This window comes from Grus americana, chromosome Z (genome assembly GCF_028858705.1).
Source record: "Grus americana isolate bGruAme1 chromosome Z, bGruAme1.mat, whole genome shotgun sequence".
Classification (NCBI taxonomy): domain Eukaryota; kingdom Metazoa; phylum Chordata; class Aves; order Gruiformes; family Gruidae; genus Grus; species Grus americana.
In genome coordinates this window covers 8,687,415-8,710,878 of record NC_072891.1, presented here as the reverse complement: position 1 = coordinate 8,710,878, position 23,464 = coordinate 8,687,415, and positions in this window count along the sequence as shown.

Sequence of the window (23,464 nt, the reverse complement as noted above, 5' to 3'; positions counted from 1 at the left end):
CTTAAGCGAGACGAGGTAATTTCTGCTGTTAGTGTTCTCAGCACTATTTTTCCAGCTTTCTTAACAATTTTTTTCAATAAATTCAGTGCTCTTGAAAATCAGATACTAATTAAAACAGCCCAAGAAGGCAGGTAAACTGAACTAAAACACAGACGTGCATAAAAATGTGCACACATACATGCACATGCATATGTACACACACAAAAAATAAACCGTACACACACTAGCATGTGGAAACTCTCCTGAAGCTTTGTATTCTTGATGGTTTCATCGCATGTCATATTTTACAGGTCCTGGGGCCGTAAGGGAAATGCATGCACAGTCTAAATTCAGTTGCCGCAGAGTGGCAGATGTCTGAAGGAACCATAGTTTCAGGAACTGACACAGACACAATTCACAGGAGTTTAACACGACTTTGAGAGGTAAAATGTCCTTTCATCTTGTGCGTGTTTCCCATGGTAAATTACCATTCTGCTTCCACTAGAGTCTTATAGGAGGTGAAATATCCAGCACCTCTGGGGCAGGGCTGGGTGCCCGGGAGACATTGATTCACCAAATGCAGGCATGTGCTTCTGAGCCACGGACTTCAATAAGAACTGCCCACTTGTTCTCAGCTCTTATTGAAGCCAATGGCTCTGAAGCACATGCCTGTGTGCTCTGTGGAGATAAAACCTGAGGAGCTATCATGTTCTGAGGTCAATTCAGATACAAGCACACAGACCCCTTAAACTGACTTAAAAATCTCACAATACATAGACACACACATTTCACCATTTTGTCATGCCTTGAAAATCAAGGCATTAGGAAAAAAAACAGCTTCTCTATAATGTTGGATAATGGATGAAAAGGCAAAATACATATGATATGACACAGTTTTACCTGAAATTATTCCTTAAGGAGCATTTGGCCTTTACTTAATGGTGCAACCACTTGTTATAATAAGACCTGGAAGCTTGTTTATTCATTCACTTACTTATTGGAGGGTATCATTATTTAATTTCTGAAGTGTTGCACTAGGGACATAAAGGATTGGGGGGCATTTGCCCTTTTTCTAGATGCAATAAGAGGGCAATTTATACATACATTTGGGGAAGGATACTTAAAAAATGTAAAATGTTTCATTAAACAGAAACTTGCCCCATCTGTTCATCTCATTTTTATACCTTACAGAAAGGGAGCTGCTGCCGATAGCTGTTCAAGGCAGCCGGTGTCTTATTCGAGGTTGTTAGTTGTGAATGGCGATCATACATGTTCATGTATTAGGCAGAGTTTGTAAATCCTCCTCAGACTGGCTCTCAGCATTGGAGACATCTGCAGGCTTTTATAACTCCCATCTCGCTGCAGTGACTTAGTCCTTTGCAACCATTAATGAATCAAATAGCCACATCACAATATCATTAATGCCAGGAGAAAGGGTGTAATTAATTTCACAAAATATAGATGCCTATATAAAAGGTGGTCAGTTCAGGACTTCCTTACAGTCAATGGACAGAAAGAAACACATTTAGATCATGCAGATATATAAAACTGTGTAGGAAAATTGTGCTCTTTTTTACACTGATTTCTCTAAACTGATGCAAAAATAAACCCATGACAGCTTTGGAAGGAAAGGGTCACAGTTAATTTTTCAATGAAAACTCTTTGGGAGGAATACAAATAAATCATGTTTTCCTTAAGCATCCTCTCCCTACTACCCCTCCCCTATACATACCCCCAAAAATCCTTTTTACTCTAAGGGAAAATTTCTTATCTTAAGGGAATATTGTGATGAACGTTTTGACCAGCTGTGTTGCTTATCACCTCGTTGGTAGGTTTACATACTGATATAAATGGCACAAGCTCTACCAGTGTTCCAGGACTACATGTTTCTTATCTGAAAATGTTTTAGACTATGTTGAACTTTTTTCCCTACCCATCATAAAAATCTGCTAAACTTACTGATATTTAAACATGTTCCTATGGGCAAGCTTTTGGTTTCAGCTATCCTCTGAATTTGAGTTTCTGCTTCTTAAGTATGTAAAAGTGTTGATAGATTTTGTAAAAAAATAACTTTAGCTGACCACTTAATTTAACATTAGCTTTCTGAGTCCCCACAAAAGGGCTGAATCTTTGTTGTTCAGATACTTTTTGGAGTAGTAACTTTTGAGTACTTAAGTTTGCAACTTGGTAATATTCTCTTAGCATAATATGTGTGAAAATTTAATGATGTCCTCAGCATTCATGTATTGTACGTTTAGAAGGACTTTTTTAAAACAGACACCGCTCTGAACAGTAATTTATTATTACAGTACCTCAGAAGCTGTTTCTCAGAAATACAGAGCAATTTTAAAAAGAAATAATTTTTCATATTAATTCTTGTTTGACCATGTCCCTTCCAGTATGAAAAAGCTTAATTACTTTATTTTTTCATGTGACCTAACCTCTAACTGTCTTTAGAAAATATTACTTTTACAAAGTATGTATGCAATTTCTTTAAAATATATTGTTAAGATGTTTCTTTAATGAGAATCTGTGTGCAAAATTTATACTGTATGTTACTATCGTTATATATCTAATTGGACAAGTGCAGAGAAATGGAAAATGGAATTTTTCTGTAAGCTGACAAAAAGCGTGTATGTTTCCAGGTGTAAAGTATTTAACTGTATTAATCTGCAGCTGTATAATTGTATTGCCAAGACAAACAGGCAGTCTTACAGTCATTGATAATTAATCTTGCAATTTAATTCTAAATCTCTGCATTTACTGTTCCATTTTCTCTATTACTGAATGTTATATTTCCTTCTTAGAACAGTCCCTATATAAATAGTACTTTTCACATAAGTACTTTACTCTGGTGTATAAAAATAACATGCAATAGTATCATAAGATGCTAAGGACAGGATTTCTCTCATCTATGTTTAGTTGCTTAAAAATTATGTACGTGGTCTAAGCTAGATAGCTGGACTTTCTTTATATTCAGTAGAGGGAAATGGGCACCCTCAGAGACAGATTTGTCCTGCCTGTGTCAGACATCTGGCTTAAGTTGGGACAAATCACTATTTGGAGTTGTCTGTTTTTCTCTGCTGACTGCAGACAGACCCTAGGTGATTATTTTAGGCCATTCACCTTTCAGACAGCGAAGGTTAGTTGAGATGAATCCTATCTCTAATTGTGGAAACCCAGATGGCAGGGGAAAAAAAAAAAAAAAAAAGATGAAACAAGAGAAACAAAACAACAACAGCTAAAATATGTTTCTTGCATTTATTTGAGAAAGAGCAGGCAGACACTGTATTTAAAATCAGTGCATGATGTTCTGTGCTAATCATGTAAAAGCCACAGCACGGAAAACAGAGTTCTTCATGTGTGTGGATGTGTGTAAAGGGATTAAGCAGTTTAGCATGCTTATGCTTCCAAAATATCTTTTGGATTGGACCCAAATTAAATTTAGTCAGGCCCAAACACCTGTTTAAGGCTGTGATGACACTGCCATATGGTGGGTCAGTTGCTGCACACATGCAGACATGATTGGGTTTATTTGGTCTGTTCAAGTAATAATAACCCAGACACCTATCTGAGACCCGGAGCATGTTTTTGGTGCATGAGGTCCGTAAGATTCACAGCTATGCTTCCCTGAGGTAGCCAGCCTACAGCTATCTTGGGCTACCTGCCCACGCTGTAGTAACATCTTGCTTTGTGGAAATACTTGAAGGGCTGCCTTGTGCTGCCACAAGTCTTAGCAACATGGGGTGTAAAAACCTCACCTCCCACTCCTCCATCCTCACCTCTCCCTCCATCCCAATGTACCACTCTACCTACAGTCGCAATGTGGTACTCGGCATAATCTCACACACATGTTCATAAAACCTGAAAGGGAAGAATAAGTACACCACAACTCACAGGCTTTGGGGTTTCCTGTGTACTATTTTGGGTCACAAAGGAACCAGAGTGCGATGTCACACTCATACCCTGGATGGCTACGTCAAGCACTGTAGCGTGATATGAAAAAAAAAAAAAAAAAAAAAGATCAAAGCACTTGGCCTTCACAGAAAAAGACTGGTTTCAGCAATGTTTTTAAGAAACATAAGACAATTGAAAGAGCTTGTTCCTCTTGGACCATAATTAAATACAAGCATAATTATAAAAACTACTTTAAAATAGGGAAAAATATTTTAAAGCAGTTAATTCAGGATTTGGAAGTAATTTGCATTTCACAGACTGAAAAAAAAGCCCCAAAGACAATCCTAATCTGGGGTATATTTTTACTGGTATTTTTATTAAGCTCTAAAAAAAGAGTTGTATTTCAAAGAGAAATTAAGCCATAGTGAAATATAATTACAATAGTGTAATTTCATTTTTTGCTTTGAAAATATGAATATCAAAACATTCAGACAAAACCCCTTATGATATTAGCAACACTATTTTTTTTTATTTGAAGAAACAAAAATATTTTAAAGCAGATTTTTTATATAAGTAATCCACCTGTAAAATGCCTAGTCATTTGTAACTGTTATAAATGGATCCAAATGACTGTGTATAGCACTTGAGACCCTGTTGTAGGTTCATCTAATTTCACATTGGCTGCTGTGTGTGACACTGCAATGATGTGCATTGCCAGCATTTTACCTGTACTTTCTGTGTTAATGTTAATAGTAAATGTCAGTTCCTTTAAAATCAAGGGGAAAAACATCATTCACTCTTTCTGTCTTCAGTTTTTGAAGTGGATACTTACCTGTCAGACTTCTTAAGTTAGGGTTCCCTTTCCTTCACCAGAGGGTGGAAATCCTCATTGGTCTTTCAAGTTTGCTACGGACCAGACAATTTGGGCATCATTCATAAGACTAAACGTATATTTCCACCTGAGCTAGTTATCATGCTGCCTTGTAGTCAATGGACAGAAACTCTTTGGTCACAGTACATCCCATTCTGAAGTAACCGTCTAAAATTTCTCAGATGAACCATACCCTAAAATTGCCTACTTGATTCTAAAAGACTCTAGGGCAATTGGATCAGTGTTTGCTAACCCGTTCCAGATAACTATAATTACACTTGATGAGTCCTGCCTCTTCTGTTGTCTCAGCCACTGCACTCCAAGATGACTATCTTTTCCCAGCTCAGGTTGAGCTGTGCCAGTCATCAGAAGTGATTGAAAGTTGCTCTGCTTTGGTTGTTCATCTTCAACACTGCATCAATAAATGGGCTCAGGTACGGTTTATGGTTTGAGAAAACCTAATGATTTCAACAGGTTGGTTTGGACTCAGTTTGACTCCACAGCCCTACACCTAAAAATTTAAGAATTAAAAATAACCCTCTACTGGGCAGAGTTACTGGTAAACCTGCCTCCAGTAAAACATTATCATTATCTATATTGTCTAGTAGGGCTGTATGAAAGAAATGTAACTATACAAGCAAAACAGCTGGTGCTAAGCACTTGATGGCCGCACTGTAGACACTTCAGAACTATTTGTTTGGGACTAGCTGTGGTCTGAACCCGCAGACTGCAGTCCCATTAGCAGATGTAATGTATCTGAAGAACTCCTAGAATATGTCTTCTGCTTTAATTTAATCTAAAAGGAATATAGTTTGCACACTCCAAGACTGCCACATAATGCAAACCAAGGCATGGTAAATGAAGACAATTGGGAAATTTGCTTCAGAAGCATACTTCTGGTCCCAAGTAAAACACTGATGTAGATGCATCCACTAAGAAGTGTGATTAGGGCTTATTACTATACAAGCTGTGTGCAGTTACCTGCAGTCAAGAAGACATATTTTACAGATGTAATTTAACAATGTAAAGGCCGTAATCTTAATGGTGAGCTGTTTTCCTATTCATTTCTCTGTCCATAGTAAAAAGTACATTTATGTAATCTGGACTGTTTGTCCCTTGAAGTTATGTTATTGTATTGTCAGGAAACAAATCCTTTTTGTTAAGAAATCTGATTACATGTTTGAGTTATTGACCCCCCTTTTTTTTTTTCTTTGAACATTTTTTTTTTTTAAAGAAGATGCTCATTAAGATCTTTTGTCTACAAAACAAGTATGTTTTTCTATGCCATAGAGCAACCAAATTTTAATTGCTGGCTTCATTATACAGAAAAGTAGAAGTGTAACAATCAAGAGCCTTATTACACATACATAATTGAGTTTCATTGCAACTTATGAAAACATAAACTGTCTTAAACACACTTGCAGAAAATGTTGCATCATCAAATCAACACTTTCATTATACAAAAGTAATCGTGTTTAAAGACACCAAACATAAGTTACATATACAAGAGAAAAAACATGACAAAATAGAACTCTAATATTATCAGGAGTCTTCACAATTCTCAGATCTTCAATGGTTCTTTTTGCTTTGCATCTTAACTGAATATGACACAAAATGAAAGTTAGTGTAAGTAACACCAATTAAACATACTTCAGTCACTTTTGGACAAAGCCATTTGAACAAGGCCTCATTTGATATAGAAGATAGGATTAATTCAAAAGTCTGCAAGGTTGACATCTGCGGACATCTTGGAAGCTGGAGATAACCTTTTATTAAATGTGTTTCATTTCATTCTAATCCAAATTAAAAACAAAAACAAAAACCAAAAAAAAACCCAAAACAAATAAGCCATTGCCTAAAATGTCTACTTATTTCTACACAGTCAAATGTAGATATCTGCATTCTATAAATCTCAAGCTAGATGAGATCAATCCAACTTTCATCAGTGTTCAACATGGATTATTAATGGGGTTTGAACTGGGACCTTCAGCGCAAATCAAAGGTGCAATCGTATTTCTAGACTCTCAGTAAGAAGAGTCATTGTTTGTATTGTGAGCCACTGTCAGCTCATGTTCTAATATTCAATGTCTTCTGCTTTAGAGACTCACTGAAAGTCAATCAGTTTGTCAGCTCAGATGGTATCCTTCAGACACACCTTTTCCACTTCAAGTCTTGATGTAGGACATAGTCTCTCGTCATTTATCACGATATCCTGTGGCAGGCCTTGTTAACGTCACTTGAGTCCAATTTTGCTGTTTGCCTTTGGACACATTTGAGTCTCCCCTTCTGGAACTCCTGAGTGAAGCAGGTAGGAAATCTTTTGCAAGATTTGTTTTCTTCTTGTCAGCATGTTTCTTCACCATAGCAACGTGATTTACATGGGAATGAGCCTTCATGTATGAAATCGCCCCCAGATAATTTAGAAGGGAACAATGCAACATCCTAGGCAAATGTACATCTTCCTATAGACCAATGCATTATTAGGGGAGCCAGATACTCAATTTCACTGGGTTGCAGTATTTTCTCCACATTAAGTCTATATAGGTAAGTATGTATTTAATATATCATCTTCCATTTCCCACAGTCCCATATCTTACATTTTGGATTAAGCTAATCTCATTCTCAAATTTTAAATTACCTCCTAGAGAAACACTTAAAAATCTATGTTTTGTATTTAGATTTTACCAGTTGCTCTGAGTTCTATTATTAGTACTAGTGATATTTAGTACTAATGCAAATATTATTTTAGGGTACTAACCTTGTTTGAGATGTCACTGTGTTTTGAATAAACACATGGAAGGAGATAACTCTCTAAAAGAAGAGACCAGACTCTGAGAAGGATATCATAAATTGGGATGAATGGACTTAGGCAACAGTTCATGTTACATCCATAGCTGGGAACAGATTTCCTGGTTCCTAGTTCAGAGCCTTATCCAAGAGAGCACAATTCTAATTCAATCTCTTCTCAATTAATCTAATCATTGGGTAGTAAGTTCCGTATTACACCTTTTCCTGATCCTTAGCAATAAGTAATTAGTTCAGTATAAGCATCTGACATTTTCTTCTGACCATTAATAAAAAACAGTGCAGCTATTCATTCCAGTCAGTAGCACCTTGACTGTCTTCCCCCACAAATAAATGGTGAGAGCAGGAAATAACATAAAGCTTTTTTTTTTTCCGTGGGACTCGCAGTGTCTCCTTTGCCTTATCCATCAACTCTTTTGCTAGTATTTGTAATGTGCCCTAATGTGACATCTTTGCTTGGTTCCACATGTTTTATACATCAGTTCCTCTAACATTCAAGCAGACTTTATAGAGATCTATTCAGAGACTGATATATGTGCACTATTAATTGTATATATTATATATAGTATATGAAGCGAGAGGGAGAAAGAGAGAATCTGATTACTCTAGGGCATCAGCTCCTTTCAACCAATAATAATTTAACATCTCTATTAACTACCTTTTGATGTTCTCTGTAGAGGGTACATACTGTTTTATATACAGGATGCATAATAAATTCCTATGAGATTATGCTGCAATTGAGTAGAAAGTCTATAATGCATAAGTGATGGAGCTGCAAAGCAGATAGGAAGGATTTTCCTTTCAAAATAAGGTCACATTTATATCTCACAGGGCAACATGATGGGTGCTGAGGAGCAAGAGACACCGAGTTGCACTTTCTGGTGTGCTAAGCCTTTCTGCATATTCACTGCTGCTGGAAAATGAGGTGATACATGATAAGAAGAAAACTTCCCATAATCTTCTGAACCTCCAACCAAGGGTTTGGGGTGACTTCAGAATAGAGAAAACAGGATGGGATTAATCTCAACTATGACTAGCTAAATGAAACATCTCTTCTCAAGTAGGCTAGCACTTTTAGTCACCTCTATTAGGTGGGATTGCTGAACCCTGAGAGGTGCCCACTTGTGCTACAGGTACTCTCCTCTTGATGCTGGAGGGAGCCTAGGGAACTAGCACAGACTAGATGCCCGTGGACTGTGCGGTGGGGCATCCAGCTCACTGTCTGATACATCCCAGCTGTATCTCTTATCCTTTGAGACTTCAGAATACATTTTTACTTATTGTGGCAAAGATACTGTATGTGTAATAGGTAGCTTATCTGTCTCAGAAGAAAGGGAGCCACATTCCTGTCTGTGTTGGCATCTGACAGATCAGGGACTTGAGACTGATTTTATCAACTTCAGAAGAGTGATGCATTGTACCATCTATGCAAGGAGCTGCCACTCACTGCTGCAGATCCTATCCCGGACCAGCCTGAAGTTCTGTCAAAGTGATACATTTCCATAGGAAGTTTATTTTGGACAAATCAGTGTTTTCCCTTTGAGAGAAATTTACTGAAAAAAGTGCCAACCATGTCAGTTGGCTAATTCTGTCCTGAAGATCTTTGCTCACCTTCCATCAGTTTGAAAACAATCTTGTTTAATCACTTGCATTGCTTAAATTTGGAAATACAGTCACAAAATATTGTGCCTCTCTAAAGTAATTGTATATTAGAAAATAAATATTCTGATATTCTTAGCTATAAAAATAATAACAAAAGCTAGTTAACTTTATTAATAGAGTCTTGAAAGTTGTCCGTTAGAAGGAAGGCTCAGAGAATTGTAAATTTTAAAATGTTGTTTTCAGGAAACATCAGTTTGTCATAACTAAAGTTGTTGTTTAATCCCAGCTAGTGACTAAGCACCTGCAGCCGCTCACTCATCCCTCCCTAGCCAATGGGATGGGGACTAGAATGGAAAAAAATCCTCGTGGGTTGAGATAAAGAGAGTTTAATAGGATAATAAAGGAAGACAATAATAACAACAATAATAACAATAGTAACAACAACAATAACAACAACAATAATAACAATAATACAAGTGATGCACAAATGCAATTGCTCACCACATGTGAAAGGAAAAAAAAAACCCAAACAATCTGATGTCCAGTCAGTCTGCTTCCAAGCAGTGATACTGCCTCCCAGCTAGCTTCCTGGATTATATACGGAGCATGACGTTCTATGGCAAGGAATGTCCCTTTGGCCAGTCTGGGTCAGCTTTCCTGGCTGTGCTCTCCCAGCTTCTTGTGCACCGGGTAGGGTGTGAGAAGCTGAAAAGTCCTTGACTTAGTGTAGGCACTACAACTACCTAGCCGCAACTAACAACATCAGTGTGTTATCAACATTATTCTCATACTAAATCCAAAACACAGCACTAAACCAGCTACTAGACAGAAAATTAACTCTATCTCAGCCAAAACCAGGACAGCTGTCCATAAAAAAGCATTCATTCCAAACGTAAAAGCCTCTCAGCTTGAAAACTGAAATGGAGGAATATGCATAACTGCTAAAACATTATATATTGCTTTTCAAACCAACCAACCAACTAAACAAACAAAAGCCAAAATGAAACAAAAATCCCAACTTACAGGATCTGGTTTAAGTGGTTTGCCTTTCAGGATGTAAGTTAATACATTAGAACATATCTTAAAAATTAATTGAAAAATAATTGAAAGGACAAACCTAGACTCAATCAAATTTTTTGAGCATCAGTTTTTAAAAATCCCATTTTCCTTATTTGGGGTAAGATTGCTTTTTCATATATTCACAGTTGTCACAGATTTAAAAAATTATAAATAAATTCTGGCTTGGTTTCAGCTAGAACCATTGTCACATTCTATATGCTATGGCAGTTCTATATAATGACTACATTTCCCAAAGAAGTAGGGATCCTTATGTGTGTATGGACTCTGGAAACACTCTGATTTTCTCGTATTCACAGGAATCTGTAAATATTTGAATGTATGAGTGAAATCTGTCCTTCAAACATCACTACTCTCTGAAACTAACCAAGAGATTTCATTGAGAAATGTAGGATGTTTCTATTTCCTCCCAGAAAAGGGGGAATTTCCTGCCTAAACATTTCCTATCTAAACATGAGAAAAGATTCCTGAAGCACATGATTGAGTGAGAGGTTCCTGTCTCTCTGGGTTCTTCTTATCTAAACTGGGACAGACGGGGTAGCCATGATTCTGAACTAATAAAAAAAAAGTTGTGACACCTTGATTCATTCAAAGTCTGGGAGTGAATCCATCCTCATTATTTTCTTAAAGAGAGTAAAGAAATACACAAAGGCTTTTCAATTATGATTTAAGTTTTAGCTGGATGCATACTAAAGTCACATACATTTTATAAGAAGAAATCTTAATGTGAGGCAGCTTAAAAAACAGTATGTCAGCAAATCTGTTTATTCACAGGATGAGTACTTCCTCTCAAGAAGGATGGAAACCTTATTTTCAATTGTTCAATTGTTTGTGGCTTCTTGGGTTTCAACAAACTCTATGTAGTTGTATCAGGATCCTCAGGAAAGTCTTTCCATTCCTTCTCAGGCATCCCTCTGTCTACCTTCCCTGTTCATCTCTAGAGCCTGCCTGTCTCAAGACTTCCTCTAAATGGTTTTCTGCCAAGGCTACCCTGTCCTCTTGAAGCTTCTCTGGATGAATATACTCAATTACAGGAATGACTTATTTCCCCTCTACGTACCACCTCGACAGCTGAAACAAGGCATAAGGCAGAGGGGTTGGAACTAGGTGATCTTTATGGTCCCCTCCAACCCAAACCATTCTATGATTCTATAATAATAGGCAAAGAAAGAGAGGTGGTGGGGTAGCCCTGCATGTCAGGGAGTGTTTTGATTGCCTAGAGCTTGACAATGGTGCCAACAGCATTGAGTGTTTATGGGTTAGAATCAGAGGGAAGGCCAAGAAGGCAGGTATCATAAATTCTATAAGCAGCTGGGAGAAATCTCACAACCACTACCCCTTGTTCTCACAGGGGACTTCAACTTACCAGCTGTCTGCTGGAAATACAATACAGCAGAGAAGAAACAGTCCAGGAGGTTCCTGGAGTGTGTGGAAGATAACTTCCTGACACAGATGGTGGGCAAGCCAACTAGGGAAGGCAGCTGCTGCACCTGTTGTTTGCGAACAGAGAAGGACTTGTGGGTGATGTGATGGTTGGAGACCACCCTGGACACAGCAATCTTGAAATGAGTTTTTGATTCTTGGAGAAGTAAGGAGGAGGGTCAGCAGAACTGCCACCTTGGGACTTCTGGAGGGCAGACTTTGGTCTGTTTAGGAGCCTGGTTGACAGAGTCCCTTGGGAGGCAGTCCTGAGGGGTAAAGGAGCCCAGGAATGCTGGGCATTCTTCAAGAAGCAAATGTTAAAGGCCCAGGAGCAGGCCCTCCCCATATGCCAAATGATGAGCCAGCAGGGAATAAGACTGGCCTGGTTGAACAGAGAGCTTTGGCTGGAACTCAGGAAAAAGAGGAGAGTTTTTAACATTTGGCACAAGGGGCAGGCCACTCATGAGGACTACAAGTGAGTAGGGAGAAAATTAGAAAAGCCAAAGTCCAAATAGAACTTAATCAAGCTACTGCTGTAAAAGACAATAAAAAAATGTTTCTATACCTACATGAGAAACAAAAGGCAGGCTAAGGAGAATCTCCATCCTTTACTGAATGTGTCTGGGGGGGGGAACATAGTGCCAAAGGATGAGGAAAAGTCTGAGGTACTTAATGCTTTCTGTGTCTCAGTCTTTAATAGTAAAACCAGTTGTTCTTCAGGTACCCAGCCCCCTGAGCTGGAAGACAGGGATGGGGAGCAGCATGAAGCCCCCGTAGTCCAAGAGGAAATGGTTAGTGACCTGCTACACCACTTAGACACACACACAGGTCTATGGGGACAGATGGGATCCATCCAAGGGAACTGAGGGAGCTGGTGGAAGTGCTCACCAAGCCACTTTCCATCATTTATCATCAGTCCTGACTAACTGGGGAAGTCCCAGTTGACTGGAGGTTAGCCAATGTGATGCCCATCCACAGGAAGGGCTGTAAGGAGGATCCAGGCAACCACAGACCTGTCAGTTTGACCTCAGCGCCAGGAAAGTTTATGGAGCAGATCATCTTGCATGTCATCACGTGGCACATACAGGACAACCAGGGGATCAAGCCCAGTCAGCATGGGTTCATGAAAGGCAGGTCCTGCTTGATTAACCTGATCTCCTTCTACGACCAGGTGACCCACTTAGTGGATGATGGAAAGGTTGTGGATGCTGTCTACCTGGACTTTAGTAAAGCCTTTGACACCATTTCCCACAGCATTCTCCTAGAGAAACCGGCGGCTTATGGCTTGGAGGGGTGCATGCTTCGCTGGGTAAAACACTGGCTGAATGGCTGGGCCCAAAGAGTTGTGATGAACAGAGTCAAATCCAATTGGTGGCTGGTGACAAGTGGTGCTCCCCAGGGCTCAGTACTGGGGCCAGTTCTCTTTAGAATCTTTATCAATGATCTGATTGAGGGGATCAAGTGCACCCTCGATAAGTTTGAAGCTGACACCAAGTTGGGCAGGAGCGTTGATCTGCTTAAGGGTAGGAAGGCTCTACAGAAGCACCTGGACAGGCTGGATCGATGGGCTGAAGCCAACTATGAGGTTCAACAAGGCTCAGTGCTGGGTCCTGCACTTGGCTCACAACCACCCCATGCAACGCTACAGGCTTGGGGAAGAGTGGCTGGAAAGCTGCCCGACAGAAAAGGACCTGGGGGTGCTGGTTGACAGCTGGCTGGATATGAGCCAGCAGGGTGCCCAGGTGGCCAAGAAGGCCAAGAGCATCCTGGCTTGTATCAGACATAGTGTGGCCAGCAGGACCAGGGAAGTGATCGTCCCCCTGTACCTTGCACTGGTGAGGCCGCACCTCGAGTTCTGTGTTCAGTTTTGGGCCCCTCACTACAAGAAGAACACTGAGGTGCTGGAGAGTGTCCAGAGAAGGGCAATGAAGTGGTGAAGGGTCTGGAGCACAAGTCTGATGAGGAGTGGCTGAGGGAACTGGGGGTGTTTAGCCTGGAGAAAAGGAGGCTGAGGGGAGACCTGATTGCTCTCTACAACTACCTGAAAGGAGGCTGTAGCCAGGTGGGGGTTGGTCTCCTCTCCCAAGTAAGAAGTGATAGGACAAGAGGAAATGGCCTCAAGTTGTGCCAGGGTATTAGGAAAAAATTCTTCACCAGAAGGGTTATCAACCATTGGAACAGGCTGCCCAGCAAAGTAGTTGAGTCACCATCCCTGGAAGTATTTAAAAAATGTGTAGATGTGGTGTTTAGGGACATGGTTTAGTGATGGACTTGGCAGTGCTAGGTTAATGATTGGCCGTGATCTTAAAAGTCCTGTCCAGCCTATATGACTGTATGATTGTATGATTGTATGATTCTATGGCTGGGAAGAAGGTAATGAGATGTGATATTTCACATAATGGTGCATTGCAGAAATCATGCAGAGTGATTGTCAAGTGTCAACATTCAGTAAGACTCATTTGAAATAGAAGCCAAAGTCACTAAATTATTTTTCACTGCACTGAATATCCAGACAGAGACTGGCCTCATCATGGCCTCACATCTCCAGTTACATTTCACAGCTATGCTTGTGTCACCATTGCTTGCCCTTAGCTTTTCAAAACTCTATATTTTAAAGGCTCAGATAACAAACCCCACTGTGAGGAAATACTGACAAACTATTAACCCATAACCAAGGATAGGCTGTGAGCAATATTTTAAAGAATACATTTTTCCTCTTTGTATTCTGTTCTTTGCTGCTTCTTGTGAGATGCATATAGGTTTTCTGCAGATAATGGTCTTCAATAATCTTTTTTTTTTTTTCTCCTGTCTTTACCCTAAAACTTCTGACTCTGTGCAAGCTGTTTTCCTCCTTCTCATGGTTCCACTTCCCCCTCTTTTAAAGGAATGAATGATGCCATAGTCATTTGCAAAGGAAGTTTGATAAAGGCTGGAAGACTCAAATGATGTGTTGCTAAAATACAGCTTGGGGGTTCTGCTAGCTGTCACATATTACTTTATAGAAGTTGCTGGATAGTAATTATGAACTCATGCTTCACATCATGAGTATGGTTGTTATGATTATTTGGAGAAAAAGAAGAACATGAACAATTCCCTGAAGTAGTTGCCTGTGCAGGCTTGGCCCTACTTTTTCAGTGCTGCTTTTTTGTTTTGTTGCTCTTCTGGTTCAGTTTCTCCATCTTCTACACCTCAGAATACCTTCTATTCTTTCTGAGGAAGAAAATCTCCTTTTTCATGGCTGCTTTCTATGATTTTTTTTTCTTTCTTTTGAGTACTTCAGCTAAATCTACCTCACTTCAGCTTCTCTTACACCTCTTCTGCTAGTGCTCAGATGCTGCCTACTATTTATTAATTCTACTATCATGTGGTGACTCTTCTGTCCCTGGTACCCTCTCAGGTCTTAGCTTCCGCAGCCATCGCCCTTGCTTTTTACCTCCAGGACTATTTTCAGGACATCTGCTTCAATTGATGGTCTCTCTTCTACTGTTGCTGTTTTCTCTTCTATTTCAGAATGAGAAGTGAATCTCACCTGAGCCCTGAGGGTTTCTCTTGCACTCCTGGGGATTCTGTTTAGTCACTGACATTTTCCCTGCTAAGAGTTGTCACTGTGATTGCTTGTATGTGGCATCTCTTCAGCATGAGAAAACATGCCCTAGCAAGTCACATTTGCCTTTGACTTTTCGTGACTCCTCTGCCTACTATGTGCCGATTGCACCTTCCTCAGGAAAAGAGAACTCATAGTTTTCACGCTGTCTCGGTTTTATATTTAGGTGATTACAGTGGCCAACCTTCCTCACTGAATCAGAGATCCAAAGGAGCATTGCTTTGGAAGAGCTCAGGGCAACCAGGTATCATTTCAGCTCTTTGGAACTGGGTGGGGTGAGAACCTTTTGTGTTGAGCTGGAACTTTGCAATGATTTATCCTGAAGGGATGTCCCACTTGCTATAGGAAAATATTCTTCAAAACTACAATAGGAGGAGCTATAATGAGGAATGAGGAATTGTTTACTAAAGGTGTTTTGCAAAATGACTGGGAATTGACTTTATGGCCTGAGGATATCCCCTCTAATCATGTGTGAAATTCAGAGAATGGACTCATGGACCATGTTTAGCTTATAGATGATAGCTATCATGTTAAGCTAGCTCCGTCCTTCTCAATCTGTGATCCATGAAGTATTAGAAATCAAGACATAATCTGGGGAATGATTGCAGAAAATCTTCATAGCTTCTCATTTACTTTGCCTGTTTAGAAGGTCAAATCTCCAAGTCAGATATCTTCATTCTGTATCTGCATGACAACTTGCTTGAAGAATATGGAACTTCCCACTAAGACATGTCAGATTCATCTACCTTGATAAATTTATGTCTGAGAGATCCCTGATAGAGCTGGGACTGAACTGGTCAGTCTATAAAGCACAGTGTGATTAACTCGGGTGACACACTGGATGGATATGTGTAGACAGTTTCCACTTTGGCATTTGCTTATTCTGAGCTAATCTCTTCAGAACATCTGAAACACTGCTCAAATACCAAGAGTGAAGTAATAGATGATGATTGATAGTTTTCACCTTGCTTGTACAGTGCATCCAGCTTCCCTCATTCACTGCCCATTTAGGTAAGTTGCTTTTTACATTTAACAATTCTGCAGAGACTAAAGTTGAGCTCACACCATTACCAAGCTTGCAACAAAAATGTCTTTGTTCTGAATTGTCAGAGGTTCTTTTCTATCTCCTATTGCTTCCTCACAATATCAGAGATGAGTCCAAATCTGTCAACCTTGTTTTATTTTGAAAGTAAAGTCAAGATGCCTCAGGAACTTTTGAAAATCTAAGTTTAAAGGGATGAGAAAAGCTATAGCAAACTTGTAGAGAAACCATAAACGGAACAGTATAGACACTTGGACTGTCACAATATAGGCATTCATGATCTCATGGGAATGGTATGAGAAAGGAAAATGTTTTAATTCTTCAGATTAGGATATCCAAGACATTACCAATATCCCAGGCTAGAAAAGTAAGAGGCAGAATTGCACATGTTTATGCAGACCAAAGAAGCCAGAGAAAAAGAAAAAAGCACAAAAGCCTACAACACTGATCATTGGAAAATTTGTAATTATTCTGACACTGTTAGTGATTACTGCCATGCAGTCTTTTGGAATGGCTGCATCCCTTAACAGGGAATAGCATACTAGCACTGTTAAGGTAAGCCCTTCTGACATGTGCATTTGCAGAAATGTTTGAATAAACAAATAGTGTAATAGTTGGAACTGCTTTATTCAGTCTTAATATGCATCTCAGATACACATATCATCTTGACAGGTCTGAACAAATGCACAAAAGCTGCCTCTGTTTTATTTTTTTTTTCCTCAAGGCTTGCATTACAGCTATATGTATCTATGCCAGCCCAGTGGCTAACAGATCACACAAAGAAAAGACCTCATTCCTTCCTAAATCCTGCTTTTCACCCACAACCATCCAAATGCACAAGCATGTCTGGCTGGCCATCCTTTAGTACAGTGATGAGAAAATGATGGAAATCCTTCCCCTAATATTGCCATTCATATGAGGCAAATATATTCAAGCTACAAAGTATTGAGAAAAGCAGTTAGCCGAACAAGAAATTGAACAGATAAACAGTGTCTTCTGCAGAAAGCCTAGTTTAAATCAAAAATAGTACAGCCACAGTTTCAGTGACTTTCCCTTTAAGGGATTTCCCTTAAACACTTGGCTTTACACACAGATGTCAGACACTGGTTTTCTGGATTTGAGTCTGGATGAATAAAAGAGTTGTTGGATTTTCTAACAGAGCAATTCATTTCACTTCCTCTTGCCTCCTCTTGTCTCTGAAGAAATGGGGAGTACTTCATACAAATAATTTTTGTGGGGTTTTTGAATCATAACCCCTGATACAGCTGATTTCAGGATTCAGCAGAGCTCTCTGGTTTGTAGGATACTATGAAGAGCAGGGAAGCTAACTGAAACATACCGTTTGAAAGCGTCTATTTTTCCTAACCGTTTCGCATTTTGTTGCTACCAAACACAAGAAGCAAATTTGCTTTGCTTTTTTTCTGGGAAGCTGTTTCGCATTTAAAATATTGTCTGGATTAACAGCCCCCCTCTGCCACACACTTGCACGCCCATGTCTTCATGGCAGCGTTGCTCCCATGTTTCACCTTTAAACGCTTACTTGCAGCAAAGCTTTTGAGTGACCTGTGAACCATACAGAAAGTCTCCGAAGCCCTGGGGCAAAAGGGTTAACTACAGATGACAAAGTGCAACCGTCACTGCTATAACTAACCCTTCATGCCATTTTTTCTAATACGCTTTTGCACTTTCAAATTGCTCCGTTCTCAACCTGAAAGAAAAAGCTACTGATCCTGGGGCAAGAGCAAGTCAAAAATAAATGACAACTTGATTTAGCTGGGATGGCCTGTCACAAACAGACTGGTGATTTGTTGCTTTCTGTAGTTGTTTAGTATACTGTAGCCCAGCCAGGTACAGTCATTTGTATGGGAATGGACTAGCAGCATTTGCTTCCGTTCTGAGGAGGCTCTTCAGAAAGGTTTCTGAGTTTGCAATCTGTATTTACAGCACCCACTGCATTAGTGCAAGTGCTGGCTTTTCCACCTGGTGGGACCTCCATGCCACAGGTTTTGAGACATGAAGCCCTCTGTGCTATTTCTTCCATCATGGGTGCTGGGGCATACCAGTGCACTCCCATGCAGCCCCATCTCCACTTCCTTACTAGCACCTCTTGTTAAAAGGGTTTGTTCATGACTCCATGTGCATTCAGCCTTCTTTTGCTCCATTCTTCCACCCCATGGAGCCACATGTTGTCTAGTCAGCACCTTTAGACCAAACCACAGAAACATGGAAGTAACAGGACTGGACTGAACCAGTATCCAGCTTGGCCAGTATGTTGTCTCTGAGAGTGACCAAAGGCAAATGCCCCAGGAAGAACATAGGAATAGGACAACTATGTTTCACACTCTCTCAAATAGTCTGCCAGCATGTAGCAAAACTTCTTCAAAAGTCTCCTAGTCTCCAAAATTTTGAGGGAATTCCTCATCCACTGACATGGCTTTTAGCTGATAGCTTTTAATGAATTTTTTTGATAATTAGCCTAATGAGTCTTTCAATCTGTGTCATCCTTTTGCCTTTGTACCATCTTTCAGTGAGGAGCACCAGAGCTTCATTACATGCTATTGAAAGGACACAGCCTGCTAACATGCCCATGTCTTGCCACCTATCTCTCACTCATCACTTCACTTTAACTTGGTGTTTGCTCTCCCTTTCTTTAACAGTCCTGAATGGAGGTGAAAAAAAGGGACCTTTGCAATTTCTATAAATGTCTAAGTACGTAAGGCCTACATTTAAGATATTTGTCTTTGTCATGCTAAGGTATATCATCATTCACCATCTCAAAATTTATTATCTAACCGTCCCATTTTCATATTTATTTGTCTTAATGATCTCAGGTTGCACTGACCTCCACATTCATAACAAAGGCCCAGACTCAAGATATATAGCTTTCTGTTTCTGCAGAATCAAGGAAAAAAGTTTGAGTTTCCAGGTAGAAAACTTTGAGTTTCAGTTGCAACTAAAATGGGCTGAACCACATTATCAAGGGAGACAAACCACATTTAGCTTTTTGACTGACCTTTATAAATTTCATTAGTCTTTAATATGAAGGATGATTTTGATACAAATCTCTGAAATTTTTCCATGTTTACATCTAAGTGAAAGACATAAGTGAGAATGCTACATGCTCCTTAAACGCTGAATCACTCACATTTAGAAAAGACCTAACAGTTCATGAACACTCCTCAAGGTTGATTCATCACCTGTGGTAACCAGGCTTCTAAATTAGATGCCTTAACGGTCTAAATTTAACCATGATTAAACCAGGCTTACATCATTAACCATACTAGAGACCTCTCAGATGCAATTTCTTTACTTTGTTGTTGAGTGCAAAAATGCCCCCAAGCCCAAGCTTCTTGCTTTGATTATTTTCCATAGACATTTACAAATAAATGGAAGAAGTGCAATAGGTGAGCACAGCTAGACATGAGAGCTTGTAGTATATCTAAAAGTTATGTAATTTTCTTAAATTGCAATGTCTGCATCAGGGACAGGCTTTGACTCCACTTTAGTATTAATTCCTGGCGCACTGCAGCCTTAACCCACAACTATGGTTTCTAGTCATTACCATGCTACAAATAATAATTGGTAGTAGTAGTAAACAATATATTTAAAGGCAGGAGACAAATATAACCAATAGCAGAATTGTGCAATGCCAAAATGGCATTAGGAACCAGTCATCTGAAAAATAAATCTGTTTGAAGAGATCATATTATGATGCTCTGACTTTACTGATTAGAAATTCTATAGGCCAGAAACATAATTTTGTTCAAACCACCAATAATAATTAGTGATATAGAAGTCTAATTATTTGTTGCTCTTTCCTTCAGAAATTCCATTTCAATCATTCAGAAAGTCTTTGTTTATTTATTGCTAACTAGCGTAAAAACCCCAATTTATACCATGAAATTAAAAAGTGGTATTGGTAGGAGCTGCCTTCATGCTGCAACTCATATCAAGGAGGGGAAAAGAAAGAAGGAACATAGTGCTGCTGTTTGTTAATTAATAATAAGGCAGCCAAGCATTGCAGAACACTAAACCCACTCCACTACAGCTGAGATGTAAGTCTCCTTTTTTTCTTATTATCTATATTTCAGTCATTTCTAAAAGCCCCTGACTGGTTTCTGGGTGCCATTGTACAGATACAGAATTGATGCATGTTCTTGAAGAATGCCAGTCCGAGTATAGTCAAACATAGAGAGAACTGAGCTGCTGAAGCAGCTTGTCCATTACCACCCAACAATAAAAGTAAGGAAATAAATCTGTCTCTTTTCTTTTAGTCTAGGATGCAAGTCAGTGGATCCCATGCCCTCCCCCTATGTAAAATTTTAATTCAGACTTTTGCCTCACATAATTTCTCAGTTTCTCAAATGCTATTGTTTTATGCTAGACTTAACACTTTTTAAAGGAACCCCCATCTCTATTATTGATATGCTATTTTGTTTTAAGCCATTTACTGTAGTTAGTAATATTCAATTATTCAATATTAGAAAATATTAAAACTGAAGCCAACAATATGGACGATAGATTAGGAAAGTGTTAGTAAAACAACAGGCAGTATATGATCTGCTTGGTTTTGTCATAATAATGTAAACCAAGGTGACTGCTTTTGAAGATAGGAACATTCAGAACTGAGAAGTTTTGCAGAACTGAGACATGGGCTAGAAAACTTCTGTGGACTGTGACCAGAAAGCATGCTTAAAACCAAACCATCTTTTGACTTCTCCAAGATAATCTTGTACTAGCAACAGTTACAAATATTTTAAGTTAGTTTGTTAGACATTTTTATTAAGATAGTTTACAATTAGTAAAAAAAAAAAAAAAAAAAGCATTTTTCTTCATACTACGGGTTTGTGGGGTTTTTTTGCTTTTTTTTTTTTTAAATTTTCTGGTTTGAAATGGTGTTTCTTTGACACTGAACCTTTGTTCATACTGTGGTTCACATATGTATATGTCCAAAATCATTCCTTGAAATGTAACTCTCAAGTATACATAAATGAGGTAAGATTTTTTCCTCTGTAAGACTGGTCACTTTTGAGTAATCTTCAAGGTAAAAGCTTAGGTTTTGAATCTGAACATCAGTTTTCTTTGTCATTAATTATCTATACAATCAATCACTTCACAAAAGTCATGAAGCTGTTGCATATGAATTCTTCATCTGTTAGTTGTACTGCATTATTCTTTAATCAACCTTCAGGATTTTGTTTAAGATATTGGGGGGGGTGGGGGGTGGGGTGGTGTTTGTTTGTTTGATTTAGTTTATCTCTTCCTCTGAAAATCCTATTCCTCTATGCCTGGTTCCCTGAATTTCCAGACTATATCTGGAAATTAATGTCAGTTTGACTTGACCTTTTGTAGACTTCTGAATTTTTTCAAGGACCTGGAATGCTTTGTGGTTTGTTTGGTGGGGTTTTTTGCTTTTTTTTTTTTGTTCTTGTTGTTGTTTGGTTTTGTTTTGGTGTTTTGTGTGGGGTTTTTTTTTGACTTTCAGTCCATGATCAGAAGCAGAATGCTTTGACACAAAATTGAAATCATCATTATCCCTGTACACTTCTAATACAAATTTTCAGCTACATATGGACGCATTTTTTTCTAAATTAGGAACCCCAGTTTTGCTGGAGATCAGTTGGTATTGAAAAGGAAAAGGGAAAGGGTCTCTATTTATTCATAAGTTTGTATTCTGTGGGGTTATTTTAGAATCATAGAATGAATCACAGAATGGTTTGGGACCTCACAGCCCATCTAGTTCCAACCCCCCTGCCATGGGCAGGGACACCCTCCACTAGACCTTATATGTAATCTATATCTATCCTCATTTAGTTTAAACCCATTCCCCCTTGTCCTGTCACTACACTCCCCGATAAACAGTCCCTCTCCAGCTTTTCTGTAAGACCCCTTTAGGTACTAGAAGGCTGCTGTAAGGTCTCCCCGAGACATTTTTGCCCTTAAACTTTTGGACATATGTATATCTCACATCCTTTTAAAAATAATATTCCCCCCCTCCAAAAAAAAAAAAAAAAAGCTAAACTAATAACCCCTGTATTATTTGGTTTCCTCTCACTTAATTTTAGGTGGTCAAATTAGAAGAATAGTTGCCTTTATTTCCTGTTCTGGCCAAAATTAATAAAAAAAATATCCACCAGCTGCAGGTGCCTCAAATCTCAGCAGTGCTCAGTGAGTCCACAGATTTGCTTTTCCTCTTCCATTCACTACAGAGAAAAGCTAACCTGATGAAGTTCCTAATATGGAACCTCCTAATTTGGCATCTCCATTAAATATCTTTGTCAGCGGTGTGATCAGCTCGAACTCACTGTTTTAAAAATCTGAATATAGCTCAAGCCAGGTGTATTTGGAGCCAGAACTATAATTTCTAACGTTCCTGAGGCTGTGTTGGGGCTGGTCAAATACTTGAGATGTACCTATTCCATTTGGTCTGAGAGCAATTTTTTTCTTTCTTCATTTTTGGTTCTGATTACCAAGACTGCTAACTTTGTCTGTTTACTAGATGAATGTTCACATTCTCATGAGGTTTACCTTTCACCTTGCACCTATGGATCTGGATGTAATTTTCTGATAATAAGCCCATTTTGGACATTCTTTTAATATTTTAAGGACTACAGAAAAAAAAATTCTTAATTCTTTGGCAACTAACTTAACTTCATAATATATAATGAAAAGTACAGGCGTTGAATATCCTAGTGCCAAATATAATTTGACTTAACTAGACAAGCAATCTGGCAGAGAATGAAATGAAACATGGCCGTAGTTGTAATTTATAAACCTCATATTCTGCCCACAACTATTGTAATTTTTTGAGACAATATAGGATCAGGTTGTTTTGTTGTTCTTTTGTTGTTGTTTTTCTGTCTTGTGTACATATTTATTTATTTATTTACATTTCAATAGGTAAATGTCAACTGACTGTTATGGCTACAGCAAAATTTGAAACTCCTGACTAAACAAAGCATCATATTTCGTTTGCTTAGGAAAATAACAATAATAATAATAATAATAATAATAATAATAATAATAATAATTTCTATTGACCATAGATACTTTTCATCTGGCTATTAAAATATTCTAACAAGAAAAAAAAAAACCAAAACTGTTCTGGAATAGTATGTTAATAGTAGAAGGAAAAGGGGTGGAAAATGGACTAATTTTTAAATGG